Source organism: Salmo salar, chromosome 14, assembly GCF_965601325.2.
Source record: "Salmo salar chromosome 14, fSalSal1, whole genome shotgun sequence".
Classification (NCBI taxonomy): domain Eukaryota; kingdom Metazoa; phylum Chordata; class Actinopteri; order Salmoniformes; family Salmonidae; genus Salmo; species Salmo salar.
In genome coordinates this window covers 94,035,026-94,047,743 of record NC_138304.1, presented here as the reverse complement: position 1 = coordinate 94,047,743, position 12,718 = coordinate 94,035,026, and the positions used below count along the sequence as shown (strand labels likewise).

General features: G+C 46.2%; 1 protein-coding gene across 3 annotated transcripts in view; it reads right to left on the bottom strand.

Annotated features, from left to right (window-relative positions):
• Positions 1-12,718, bottom strand: part of LOC106570530 (protein PALS2) — a 42,060-nt gene that overhangs the window by 28,764 nt on the left and 578 nt on the right. The window lies entirely within an intron of this gene.

Sequence of the window (12,718 nt, the reverse complement as noted above, 5' to 3'; positions counted from 1 at the left end):
CCACAGTCACTTAAGGACGTTGCTTACATCATCAGCCTGAATGTCAATTCATCAGAATGTAAATGTCCTCTATTACAGGTCAGCAGCATTAAGCCCGATCCCTCCATCCCACGCAGGGAGCTCTGAATAACTCTGATGAGATGAAATGGGTTAGCAGAGGAAGCCATCAAGCAATTAAAATAATCACCCACTGCTTAGGTCTTAACCATGGCAGCAAGCCTTAAGATTAGGGTTGCAAAATTCAGGTAACCTTCCCAAATTTCCCAGGTTTTCCATAGAAATCTGGGTTGGAGGATTCCGGATTTTCTGCTTATTTCATCCCAATTCCAGAAATCTTCCAACCGGGACTTTGGGAAAGTTACTGGAATTTTCCAACCCTATCCAAGATGACCAAGGAGGTCAAACCCTACTGATGACCTTTGACCTTCAGCTCCAATCTGGACCACTGTGTGACAATATGGTCAAACAAGTACAGCCACCATAGAATTACAGCTAGTAAAGTCTTAGTTAGCATCCCAAATGGCATCCTATTCCCTATATAGTCTACTACCTTTATATAAAAAGTAGTGCACTATATAAGGGAAAAATAGTGCACTATATAAGGGAGAAAGTGCACTATATAAGGGAGAAATAGTGCACTATATAGGGGAGAAATAGTGCACTATATAGGGGAGAAATAGTGCACTATATAGGGGAAAAGTAGTGCACTATAAGGGAAAAGTAGTGCACTATATAAGGGAAAAGTAGTGCACTATATAAGGGAAAAGTAGTGCACTATATAAGGGAAAAGTAGTGCACTATATAAGGGAAAAGTAGTGCACTATATAAGGGAAAAGTAGTGCACTATATAAGGGAAAAGTAGTGCACTATATAGGGGAAAAGTAGTAAATCAAATCAAATCTATTTATAAAGCCCTTCTTATATCAGCTGATATCTCAAATTGTTGTACAGATGCCTAGCCTAAAACCCCAAACAGCAAGCAATGCAGGTGTAGAAGCACGGTGGCTAGGAAAAACTTCCTAGAAAGGCCAGAACCTAGGAAGAAATGTACAGAGGAACCAGGCTATGAGGGGTGGCCAGTCCTCTTCTTGCTGTGCCGGGTGGAGACTATAACAGAACATGGCCAAGATGTTCAAATGTTCATAGATGACCAGCAGGGTCAAATAATAATAATTAGTGCACTATATAAGGGAAGAGTAGTGCACTATATAAGGGAAGAGTAGTGCACTATATAAGGGAAGAGTAGTGCACTATATAAGGGAAGAGTAGTGCACTATATAAGGGAAGAGTAGTGCACTATATAAGGGAAGAGTAGTGCACTATATAAGGGAAGAGTAGTGCACTATATAAGGGAAGAGTAGTGCACTATATAAGGGAAGAGTAGTGCACTATATAAGGGAAGAGTAGTGCACTATATAAGGGAAGAGTAGTGCACTATATAAGGGAAGAGTAGTGCACTATATAAGGGAAGAGTAGTGCACTATATAAGGGAAGAGTAGTGCACTATATAAGGGAAGAGTAGTGCACTATATAAGGGAAGAGTAGTGCACTATATAAGGGAAGAGTAGTGCACTATATAAGGGAAGAGTAGTGCACTATATAAGGGAAGAGTAGTGCACTATATAAGGGAAGAGTAGTGCACTATATAAGGGAAGAGTAGTGCACTATATAAGGGAAGAGTAGTGCACTATATAAGGGAAGAGTAGTGCACTATATAAGGGAAGAGTAGTGCACTATATAAGGGAAGAGTAGTGCACTATATAAGGGAAGAGTAGTGCACTATATAAGGGAAGAGTAGTGCACTATATAAGGGAAGAGTAGTGCACTATATAAGGGAAGAGTAGTGCACTATATAAGGGAAGAGTAGTGCACTATATAAGGGAAAAGTAGTGCACTATATAAAGGGAAAAGTAGTGCACTAAATAGGGAAAAGGGTGCCATTTGGGACATATTAACAGCCTAATTATCCTCCACATACAACACCCGTTCAGCCAGTCACATTCTATTAAAGGTCCCCAAAGCACACACATCCCTGGGTCGCTCGTCTTTTCAGTTCGCTGCAGCTAGCGACTGGAACAAGCTGCAACAAACACTCAAAACTGGACAGTTTTATCTCCATCTCTTCATTCAAAGACTCAATCATGGACACTCTTACTGACAGTTGTGACTGCTTTGTGTGATGTATTGTTGTCTCTACCTTCTTGGCCTGTGTGCTGTTGACTGTGTCCAATAATGTTTGCACCCTGTTTTGTGTTGCTACCATGTTGTGTTTCTACCACGTTGTTGTCATGTTGTGTTGCTACCATGCTGTGTTGTCATGTGTTGCTGCTTTGCTGCTTCACTCTTTATGTAGTGTTGTCTCTCTTGTCGTGATGTGTGTTTTGTCCTATATTTTTATTTTTAATCCCAGCCCCCGTCCCCGCAGGAGGCCGTCATTGTAAATAAGACTTTGTTCATAACTGACTTGCCTAGTTAAATAAAGGTTCAATAAAAAAATAACATCTGACTGGCAATGCAAGCAGATCACAGGATATTACAATCCTACTTCCTGGGCACCGTTTTTAATGAGCAGCACTTTAATTTCACCGCCCTCCTTCATATCGGCCTTCTCTCCATTGAATCCACTCAGTCCGTCCATCATGTTAGTGCTAATTGGCCCATTACAGCGGAGAGAAAGATAGAGCGAGGTTTACTGGCCGGTTTCATTACGTAATGCAGATTACAATAAGTCCCTGCACGCTGATTGGGAGTGAAAGATATCCCCTGGAAGAATGTTAATGGCAGCAAAGCCACTAGGGCAATTCTTCCTCCTCATCGAATCATCCACACCACTGGGCCCCTCCAGGGTCTCTCTACGGCCGAGGTAAAGGAGGGAGTGAAGGAAAGGAAAGCATGGAGAGAGAGAACACTTAAAGAAGTGGAGAAAAAAAAGAGAGGAGGAAGGGAAGCAGAGAGAGAGAGAGCAAAAGAAGTGGATGAGAGAGAGGAAGGAGAGAGAGAGCAAAAGAAGTGGACGAGAGAGGGAGAGAGAGAGGAAGGAGAGAGAACAAAAGAAGTGGACGAGAGAGAGAGGAAGGAGAGAGAGGAAGGAGAGAGGACAAGAGAGGAAGGAGAGAGAGGACAAAAGAAGTGGACAAGAGAGAGAGGAAGGAGAGAGGACAAAAGAAGTGGACAAGAGAGAGGAAGGAGAGAGGACAAAAGAAGTGGACAAGAGAGAGGAAGGAGAGAGAGCAAAATAAGTGGACGAGAGAGGAAGGAGAGAGAGGACAAAAGATGAGGACAAGAGAGGAAAGGGCATCAGCTCTTAGAAGAGGAGAGGAGACAAGACCTTAGTGTGCTCTCATCTCAACAGAGGAGAGGAAAGGGGTGAACTCACATTGAGAGAGCAGACACAGGAGAGACAGAAGCTGTTCAGTACTTGAAGGACCTTGATGGAAACAAGAGAGTGGGTGCACACACCTGAGAAGTAGAGAATAAGAGCGAGAGCACACTTTTGGGACTTAAAAGACCTGAGGATGAGAGGAAAGGGGCAGTGTACACATAGCCTAGGTCCTGAAGGAGAGAAGAGCAAGGAGAGAGGCAGCTGCATACACACACATACAAAATCCATCCTTTTCAGTACAGAGAGTACAGAAAGCAATATCAGGGAGGGTCACCAGCACACAAAGATGGCTGGTCAGGGACGTGTGTGAACCAACAACCAACCAGAGGCCTCCCCTTGCCCCTGGTTGCCATGCAACCAGATGACGGACAGCTCGTGACGGAGGGATTATGAAGGATCAGAGTGTCTGTTTTTGTGTAAAACGCCACAGCAGATCATGTCTGTGTTATGCATGCAGGAGTGTGTGTGTGTGTCCACACGGTATTAAAAGCACAGAGAATCGTTTTGTGGCCTCTGGTGACCCCTATGAGAGGAGAAATACTAGACTGAGATCTAAATCCTATAAATGTTACAAACTGATCTCCATTGAAGTGTTTTGATTCTCAGTTTCTGTGAATGCTCTACTCATTTAAGTACATCCTCAAAGGTCCTTAAATGAAACACACACACACACACACACTGCATCTTAACGCAACATCCATTCATGTACACACAAACAAACAAACACATAAACAAGTGAGAGTGACTGTTTTCTCTCTGTCCATCTCCCCAGCACAAAGAAGCAGAGAGGACAGAGTAATAGCTGTCACTCTGGATTTTTCTCAGTCAATTGAGAATCACAAAGGAGGCCAGTAACCCGGATTGCCTTGAAGCCACCATGTCCTCCCGAGCAGGGCTGGCTGCTAGGACTCCTGGGGTAGCGCGGAGCAATTAGTGAACTTTGCTGCAACGTTGCTACAATAGCCTGTACACTCAGAGACTGTGTTATTCAATTCTAGCAGAGCTTTCTCTGGACAGTGGGGTATGCCACGTGTGTTGGCTGGTGTGTGTTGTGGGGAGAGGAGGATTTGGTTGAGAGGCTGCTAGTTTAGCCAATCTCTAATGACTTCTCTACAACCATCCCAACCCTAAACCACCCCCCCCCCCCCCCACACACACACACACACACACACACACACACACACACACCGAGCAGCCGCTGCCACAAGCCCCCGGTCAGACTGTGTGCCTCTAAATAAGAGGATTACACTGCCAGAAACAAGATGGCCATGTTGACAGATTAATAATAATATTCATTTTAACAACAATCACATTTATCCCATCGTCAGTACATTTATTTCTGTCATTTAGCAGATGCTCTTATCCAGACTGACTTTTAATCATACTTCACTACAATCTCCATATAATTTAACCAAAAATGCACTGTCATTTGATGCTGAACGTTTGTTTTGGACACATAATTACATCCTGACCACAGCTTATCACAACCCCCAGCGCGCGCACACACACACACACACACACACAGCTTATCACAACCCCCAACACACACACACACACAGCTTATCACAACCCCCAACACACACACAGCTTATCACAACCCCCAACACACACACAGCTTATCACAACCCCCAGCGCGCGCACACACACACAGCTTAACACACACACACAGCTTATCACAACCCCCAACACACACACACACACACACACACACACACAGCTTATCACAACCCCCAACACACACACACACAGCTTATCACAACCCCCAACACACACACACACACACACACACACACACACACACAGCTTATCACAACCCCCAAAACACACACACACAGCTTATCACAACCCCCAACACACACACAGCTTATCACAACCCCCAACACACACACACACACACACACACACACACACACACACACACACACAGCTTATCACAACCCCCAACACACACAGCTTATCACAACCCCCAGCACACACATACACACAGCTTATCACAACCCTCAGCGCACACACACACAGCTTAACACAACCCTCAGCACACACACACACACACAGCTTATCACAACCCCCAGCACACACACACACAACACACACACACACACACACACACACACACACACACACACACACACACACACAGCTTATCACAACCCTCAGCACACACACACAGCTTATGACAACCCTCAGCACACACACACAGCTTATCACAACCCCAAGCACACACACACACACACAGCTTAACACAACCCCAAGCACACACACAGCTTATCACAACCCTCAGCACACACACACAGCTTATGACAACCCTCAGCACACACACACAGCTTATCACAACCCCAAGCACACACACACACACACAGCTTAACACAACCCCAAGCACACACACAGCTTATCACAACCCTCAGCACACACACACAGCTTATCACAACCCCCAGCACACACACACACACACACACACACACACACACACACACACACACACACACACACACACACACACACACACACACAGCTTATCACAACCCTCAGCACACACACACAGCTTATGACAACCCTCAGCACACACACACAGCTTATCACAACCCCCAGCACACACACACACAGCTTAACACAACCCTCAGCACACACACACACACAGCTTCTCACAACCCCCAGCACTCACACAGCTTCTCACAACCCCCAGCACTCACACACACACACACAGCTTCTCACAACCCCCAGCACTCACACACACACACAGCTTCTCACAACCCCCAGCACTCACACACACACACAGCTTCTCACAACCCCCAGCACTGACACACACACAGCTTCTCACAACCCTCAGCACACACACACACAGCTTATCACAACCCTCAGCACACACACACACAGCTTATGACAACCCTCAGCACACACACACACAGCTTATCACAACCCTCAGCACACACACACAGCTTATCACAACCATCAGCACACACACACAGCTTATCACAACCCTCAGCACACACACACAGCTTATCACAACCCCAAGCACGCACACACAGCTTATCACAACCCCCAGCACACACACACACACACAGCTTATCACAACCCTCAGCACACACACACACACACAGCTTATCACAACCCCCAGCACACACACATACAGCTTATCACAACCCCCAGCACACACACACACAGCTTATCACAACCCTCAGCGCACACACACACACACAGCTTATCACAACCCTCAGCGCACACACACACACACACACACACACACACAACTTCTCACAACCCTCAGCACACACACACACAACTTCTCACAACCCTCAGCACACACACACAGCTTCTCACAACCCCCAGCACTCACACACAGCTTCTCACAACCCCCAGCACTCACACACAGCTTATAACAACCCCCAGCACACACACACAGCTTATCACAACCCCCAGCACACACACACACACAGCTTATCACAACCCCCAGCACACACACACACACAGCTTATCACAACCCCCAGCACACACACACACACAGCTTATCACAACCCCCAACACACACACAGCTTATCACAACCCCCAACACACACACACACACACACACACACAGCTTATCACAACCTCCAACACACACAGCTTATAACAACCCCCAGCGCGCACACACACACACAGCTTAACACACACACACAGCTTATCACAACCCCCAGCACACACATACACACAGCTTAACACACACACACAGCTTATCACTACCCCCAGCACAGACACACACACAGCGTATCACAACCCCCAACACACACACACAGCTTCTCACAACCCCCAGCACACAAACACAGCTTTTCACAACCCTCGGCACACAGACACACACACACACACACACACACACACACACACACACACACAGCTTCTCACAAACCTCTGCACAAACACACAGCTTATCACAACCCCCAGCACACACACACACACACACACACACACACACACACACACACACACACACACAGCTTCTCACAAACCTCTGCACATACACACAGCTTATCACAACCCTCAGCGCGCACACACACACACAGCTTATCACAACCCTCAGCGCACACACACACACACAGCTTATCACAACCCCCAGCACACACACACACACACACACACAGCTTATCACAACCCTCAGCACACACACACAGCTTATGACAACCCTCAGCACACACACACAGCTTATCACAACCCCAAGCACACACACACACACAGCTTAACACAACCCTCAGCGCACACACACACACACACACACACACAGCTTATCACAACCCTCAGCACACACACACACACAGCTTCTCACAACCCCCAGCACTCACACAGCTTCTCACAACCCCCAGCACTCACACACACACACAGCTTCTCACAACCCCCAGCACTCACACACACACACAGCTTCTCACAACCCCCAGCACTCACACACACACACAGCTTCTCACAACCCCCAGCACTCACACACACAGCTTATCACAACCCTCAGCACACACACACACAGCTTATCACAACCCTCAGCACACACACACACAGCTTATCACAACCCTCAGCACACACACACAGCTTATCACAACCATCAGCACACACACACAGCTTATCACAACCCTCAGCACACACACACAGCTTATCACAACCCCCAGCACTCACACACAGCTTCTCACAACCCCCAGCACTCACACACAGCTTATAACAATCCCCAGCACACACACACAGCTTATCACAACCCCCAGCACACACACACACACAGCTTATCACAACCACGAGCCCTTAACGAGCAGCATCTTTATTTATTTTTATTTAACCTTTATTTAAACTAGGCAAGTCAGTTAAGAACACATTACAATATACAATGACGGCTTACGCCGGCCAAACCCTAACTCGGACAACGCTGGGCCAATTGTGCACCGCCCGATGGGACTCCCAATCACAGCTGGTTGTGATACAGCCTGGAATCAAACCAGGGTCTGTGGTGGCGCCTCTAGCACTGAGATGCAGAGACTTAGACACTGCGCCACTCGGGAGCCCATATCTCATGATATACAGTAACTTATCGTGTCACATGACCCTCTGTCTTCCTCCAGCCTCTCTCCTCTACCAACTGCTGTCTTCCTCCAGCCTCACTCCTCTACCAACTGCTGTCTTCCTCCAGCTTCTCTCCTCTACCAACTGCTGTCTTCCTCCAGCCTCTCTCCTCTACCAACTGCTGTCTTCCTCCAGCCTCTCTCCTCTACCAACTGCTGTCTTCCTCCAGCCTCTCTCCTCTACCAACTGCTGTCCTCCTCCAGCCTCTCTCCTCTACCAACTGCTGTCTTCCTCCAGCCTCTCTCCTCTACCAACTGCTGTCTTCCTCCAGCCTCTCTCCTCTACCAACTGCTGTCTTCCTCCAGCTTCTCTCCTCTACCAACTGCTGTCTTCCTCCAGCCTCTCTCCTCTACCAACTGCTGTCTTCCTCCAGCCTCTCTCCTCTACCAACTGCTGTCTTCCTCCAGTCTCTCTCCTCTACCAACTGCTGTCTTCCTCCAGCCTCTCTCCTCTACCAACTGCTGTCTTCCTCCAGTCTCTCTCCTCTACCAACTGCTGTCTTCCTCCAGCCTCTCTCCTCTACCAACTGCTGTCTTCCTCCAACCTCTCTCCTCTACCAACTGCTGTCTTCCTCCAGCCTCTCTCCTCTACCAACTGCTGTCTTCCTCCAGTCTCTCTCCTCTACCAACTGCTGTCTTCCTCCAGCCTCTCTCCTCTACCAACTGCTGTCTTCCTCCAGCTTCTCTCCTCTACCAACTGCTGTCTTCCTCCAGCCTCTCTCCTCTACCAACTGCTGTCTTCCTCCAGTCTCTCTCCTCTACCAACTGCTGTCTTCCTCCAGCCTCTCTCCTCTACCAACTGCTGTCTTCCTCCAGTCTCTCTCCTCTACCAACTGCTGTCTTCCTCCAGTCTCTCTCCTCTACCAACTGCTGTCTTAATAGTTACCAGAGAGTGGGAGAAGAGAGATGAATGAAAGAGGAGAAAGCCAAGAGAAGCAGCAAAAGGTGTGGAAAGAGAGCAAGAAGAAAAGGGGGATGGGTAGAGAGGTGAAAGAGTAGGAAAGAGCAGGTCAGGGTGTGTGTGTGTGTGTGTGTGTGTGTGTGTGTGTGTGTGTGTGTGTGTGTGTGTGTGTGTGTGTGTGTGTGTGTGTGTGTGTGTGTGCGTGCGTGCGTGCGTCTCAGGCCTGATTGAAATGAGGAAACCCAGGTTGTAATGTCTGCTATATTCTAACAGAGATTGGACATGTCATAACATCCACTTATTCAGAAGATACAATGACCGAGTCCAGCTCCAGACTGTGGCTCTGTGGGTGTGAGACAAGCATGAGTGTGCATCCCAACAGCGCCAGCGTTCTGGTCAAAAGTCCTGCAGTATATAGGGAATAGGATGCACTTATCAAGAGAACATCCCTGGTCATCCCTACTGCCTCTGATCTGGTAGACTCACTAAACAGAGAACATCCCTGGTCATCCCTACTGCCTCTGATCTGGTAGACTCACTAAACAGAGAACATCCCTGGTCATCCCTACTGCCTCTGATCTGGTAGACTCATTAAACAGAGAACATCCCTGGTCATCCCTACTGCCTCTGATCTGGTAGACTCACTAAACAGAGAACATCCCTGGTCATCCCTACTGCCTCTGATCTGGTAGACTCACTAAACAGAGAACATCCCTGGTCATCCCTACTGCCTCTGATCTGGTAGACTCACTAAACAGAGAACATCCCTGGTCATCCCTACTGCCTCTGATCTGGTAGACTCACTAAACAGAGAACATCCCTGGTCATCCCTACTGCCTCTGATCTGGTAGACTCACTAAACAGAGAACATCCCTGGTCATCCCTACTGCCTCTGATCTGGTAGACTCACTAAACAGAGAACATCCCTGGTCATCCCTACTGCCTCTGATCTGGTAGACTCACTAAACAGAGAACATCCCTGGTCATCCCTACTGCCTCTGATCTGGTAGACTCACTAAACACAAATGCTTTGTTTATAATTTTTTTCTGAGTGTTGGAGTGTGCCGCTGGCAATCCTTAAACATTTTTTTTTTACTTTTGATAGTTAAGTATATTTAAAATCAAATACTTTTAGACTTTTACTCAAGTAGTATTTTACTGGGTGATTTTCACTTTTACTTGACTCATTTTCTATTAAGGTATCTTTACTTTTACTCAAGTATTAAAATTGGGTACTTTTTCCCACCACTGGGCGTAGGTCATGTCGGTCTCTCTAGCTCTGCTTGGGCGATTCATGATCAGGAACGGCATGAGACTGCTGCTATCCACCTTTAATCTATGCAGCAGTGCAGTAAGCAAATAAACTAAACTAAATCAAGAACGTACACCAGCCAGTACAAAACCAAATACTCCGCTTACGTGCACGGAATAAGGGTTGTCATATTAAGATGGACTGATTCCAACCCTCATTCCTTCCTTGACTAGCTTTCCACCAATCCAGTTATGTTATAGGCTATATCACCCAAGGAAGGAAAGAAATATGCATTCATTTGAACAGTTACCTAAGCCTACATTAAAGGTGCAACACATAGGATTTATTTGTATTTTTGCGTTGTAATTTCAGAAAATATCCATAATGCATAATATCCATAGTGTACAAAACATTAAGAACACCTGCTCTTTCCATGACATAGACTGACCAGGTGAATCCAGGTGAAAACTATGATCCCTTATTGATGTCACTTGTTAAATCCACTTCAATCAGTATAGATGAAGGGGAGGAGACAGGTTAAAGAAGGATTTTTAAGCCTTGAGACAATTGCGATATGGATTGTGTATGTGTGCCATTCAGAGGGTGAATGGGCAAGACAAAATATTTAAGTGCCTTTGAACAGGTTATGGTAGTAGGTGTCAGGCGCACTTGTTTGAGTGTCAAGAACTGCAACACTGCTGGGTTTTTCACACTCAAAAGTATCAAGAATGGTCCACCTCCCAACAGACATCCAGCCAAATTGACACAACTGTGGGAAGCTTTGGAGTGAGCATGGGCCAGCATCCCTGTGGAACGCTTTCGACACCTTGTAGATGCTCTGATGAATTGGAGTAACACCATGATATTAAAGGTGTTGCACATTGGATGTTTTGCAATGTAATTTCAGAAAATGTCAATAATATATCTGGCGGTAATAGTGGAATGATAGTGTTTCACAGTATTACTTACCAGCCAGTGTTGTGATTGGCTGTGATATTCGCCAATTGATTTCTCCTGCTGGAGGGCATCTGTTGTCAAAATGTTCTGACTTTGTGGCTGTGCTATCTAGTGGAAATCACTGTCATTTCCTGGGTTGCTAAAATTTTACACTTTTCGCTCAATTTCAGTTTGTGCGAGAAAACAATAATAGTGTAGGGAATTATTGTACCATCTAAAATCGCTGTGGCATATCTTTAAAATATATATCGTTTTTACATCTGTTTGAAGCGTGGAACAAAACCGAAAGGTCCACCAGCTTCAAACAGCTGTAAATACTATATTATTGGGTATTGAACATACATTTCACGGCGATTTAGATGGAACAATGATTCCCTACACTGTTCATTGCTTGTTTAATCACATAAACTGAAATTGAGAGACAGCGCGATTTCCACTAGATAGCACAGTCACAAAGTCAGAACAGTTTTCACATTTTGACGCTCCGGCGAGAGAAACCAATAGGCGAATATCAAAGCCAATCACAACATTGGCGGGTAAGTAATACTGTGAAACACTACACTATCATTCCACTATTACTGCAGATATACACTGAGTGTACAAAGCATTAGGAACACCTTCCTAATATTGAGTTGCACCCTCTTTTGCCCTCAGAACAGCCTCAATTCCACCCCCAAGGATCCACCGGGACGTACCTAATCACCTCCACTTCTAAACCCAGCCAGAAAAATACGCAAGAGAATAAAGCTAACCAGCGTCACTATGACCAAAAAGGACAATGGTTTACAGGCAAAAGGTTCATTCATCTAAACCTTTTATAATGACTAAGATTATCAAATTCAGATGGTCAGGATTACGAGTTTATCTAAGTAGTGACATTAGAAGGCATTCTACACTACTCAGACAAATCTGAAGGCAAAATCAATATCCTGCGTCTGCTGCCCTCTGCCTTCGGACCAGACGCTGCTACAGCTATACCCGACCCGACCCGACCCACGTCCATTCACCAGCTCAGCACAAATAAACTAAACCTGCTAGTTGGTCAACAAACAATGGTGTTTTCACTCTAGCCTATCAAATCGTGTCGGGGCCTTGGAACATTCTACACCACTTCCCTTGTCTCTGCTGGTGCGGTGCTTTTGGGATAGTGGGGATTCCTG